The sequence below is a fragment of the Grampus griseus genome (genome assembly GCF_964374135.1).
Source record: "Grampus griseus genome assembly, chromosome: 15".
NCBI lineage: Eukaryota > Metazoa > Chordata > Mammalia > Artiodactyla > Delphinidae > Grampus > Grampus griseus.
The window spans coordinates 30,266,285-30,268,938 of record NC_139009.1 but is presented as its reverse complement, the minus strand read 5'-3'; the positions used below and the strand labels follow the sequence as shown (position 1 = coordinate 30,268,938).

The 2,654-nt window shown below is 51.5% G+C and overlaps 1 pseudogene across 1 annotated transcript; it reads right to left on the bottom strand.

Annotated features, from left to right (window-relative positions):
- Window positions 1–548: 548 nt before the first annotated feature.
- Window positions 549–1,937, bottom strand: LOC309834095 (tyrosine--tRNA ligase, mitochondrial-like; annotated as a pseudogene). The gene has a single exon. The product of its transcript is annotated as a tyrosine--tRNA ligase, mitochondrial-like (transcript).
- Between the last annotated feature and the right edge of the window lie 717 nt (window positions 1,938–2,654).

Genomic DNA, 2,654 nt, shown 5'->3' with positions numbered 1-2,654 from the left:
TGTGCTGTGTGGAGTGATCTGAGTCATGGAGTGACAGCTGGCACTTCTGCAAGAAGCCCACAGAAAACGGTGATGGGCTGCAGGAGAAATTTTGCTAATTTTATGTCCCGAGACAAAGGAAAAAGTAAACCATAAACGGACCCTGTTTTCAAGGCCGATGGCTCCTTGCCAGCACAAGTGAACTTCAGTGCTCTCAGCTTGATCTGCCTGTGCTGATCCTGAGAAGGGCCACACAGCTGTCTCTATCCCTCCTCAAAGCAGACTGAGTCAAATGTGACAGGAAATAGAGTCCTGGGCGTGGCTGGGCATGTTCCAACTTCATATCTATGACCCCCTTCACGCACGTCCGATGTAGCTGAACGGTGCTGCCTACAAGTCCTGCAACTTCTTGTTCTCGTGTTACCGAGCAGGACCCTATGAGGCCTTCCTGAGACACTTCTCCCCTGTCCCCCACCTGCTTATTGTTTGATTTGCATAAGCGAAGGTGTAAGTTCGTATGTCTTGAGAATGAATTGTGGATAAGTTTGAACCACCAGAAGGATTTTTCATCATTGCTGAAGCCATTTTATAATGTAGAAATTTCTTTTTCCTATTTTAAGTAACCAAAGTCCATTCTTAAGAATACGTTGTCCAACAACTAAAACAGTCTCAGAATTTGTTTTGTCTGTGATTTATACTGATTATGCCTTCTGTTATCATCCGATACCCTCGGTGTCCATTTGAAATGGCATTTACTTTGCAGCAGGCATCTAGGATGCTTGTTCCAAGGTCAAGAACTAATTCAGAAGATGAAGCTTCTTTTAAAAACTCTAAAAGAGTTTGATCAGACATGACCTCTAGTGCATCTATGCTACTATGATAAAGGGCTTGTGTACACCTTTTAGCAGACTCCAGTCGTTCTTGTCCGTGAACAAGCTTTGTTACTTCTGCAGCGAGTCATTTCTGACCACCCTGCTTTTCTGGCTCTCTGACATGCAGCTACATTATGTGGTCAATCTCTGGAAGGTTCAGAAAAGTGAAGAGCTTCAGGGACCTTTCTACCAAATCATCTTGCTGCCTCACAAAGAATTGATACAGTTCAAATGGAGATGTCTTATCTGTTTAGCCAGACAGCATTGCCAGCGGACTTTCCCAGTTTTGCTCCAGTTGTAATTAGAGGAAGATTCTAAATATGTCTTCTCCGGTGAACTTATGGATGAACTCATATCCAGACATGATATTGCCCAGCTGATCAGATCCACCTAGCTGGACCCGGCATCCATAAGGCTAGAACAGGTAGTAGCAATCATAGGCCTGGAGCACCTGGTATTAAAAACTTGGCCAAACTCATGCCTTCCAGGCTCTGGAGCGGAGTCTGCATGCTCAGTCGGCTCAGCAGCGCACCCCTGCGGAAGTGGCAGCCCACTGCAGCCAGGAAGTGCAGCAGGTGATACTTCTGGGACCACGCCGAGGTGTCCAGCAAGGTGAAGCTAACCTGGGTCCGCGCGTTAGTGAAGAGCTGCTGGTGATCAGCCGCCAGGGCCTTGAGCCCTCGCTGCGGGGCGGGCGCATTGATCTGCGAGTGCTCTGCGTCCGGTGCCTCGCGCTCCTTGGAACCACCGCTCGGGTCTCCCAGGCGCGCCGCGGCGCCTCCCACCAGCGTCATCGTGCTGTGGCCTGCTCGCTGGGAGTGAGACAGGCCCTGCAGCGCCAGCAGATGCCCCACGTGAAGTGAGCCGGCCGTGGGGTCGAAGCCGCGTGTGGAAGAGCTCTGGGAGCTCTGTGTTCATCCCCCTCCCGGAGAAGAATTCCTTGAACAGACCCCGAGCCTTCTGCACCACCAGAAACCCCTGAGCGCCCGTGTGGGCCTCACGTAGCCCCAGAAGCCGGACTCATGGCCCTCCTCAGGTACCAAACCACCGACCCTGGGAAATGCACAGCCACATGGGCGCCGCCATCTTGGCGAAGCCCCAGGCTAAGAGGAAGAGGATGATGGGGATATGGAGATGAACACGATGAAGATGAAGGTGGTCCACCTGAAGGATATGAGGAAGACGAGGAGGATGAAGAGGAGGAGGAGGAAGAAACGGTGCTGGTCTGGTTTGGTCTTGTCTGATCTTTGAGACGCCTCTGGTGAGTGGCAGAACCTCGAGCGTGAGGACACCAGGGTGTACTTACCTACTGGGATGCCTTGATTGGAGATTTTCTTTTTGGGGGCGGGCGGGGGGAAAGGTGTGAGACTTGGTCACCTGGTTTTGAGCGGAGTGCCGCTTTAATTGGGTTTTCCCCTCTGAGGCGAGGCCCCTCTGAGGGGAGGAGTCCTTCCGCCGTCGGGCACCGCCTGAGTGGTGCTGGGAAAGCCCGGTAAGACCGAGGCTGGTCTGGACCCCCGTTTGGGACGGTAGGTAGGAAATTTTCCATTCTCGTGCTAGGGAGCTGCGACCCTGAGAGGCCCGCGAGCTCTGGTTTATCTAGTTCTGGTCTGTTTCCGGTAATACTGGCCCTGTGAAAGAACAATGGGGAAACTGAAAGCCTGAATGATACTTTTAAAAAACAAGAGTTTTCGAGTATGGCTAATGTGGAACAAAGTTCACTGGCCCGACTTCCCAGCTTGAGTAACTTTGAAAGTTGGAATGTAGTGGCAGTATAATTTCTGGAGGCTTGAATATCCTGGC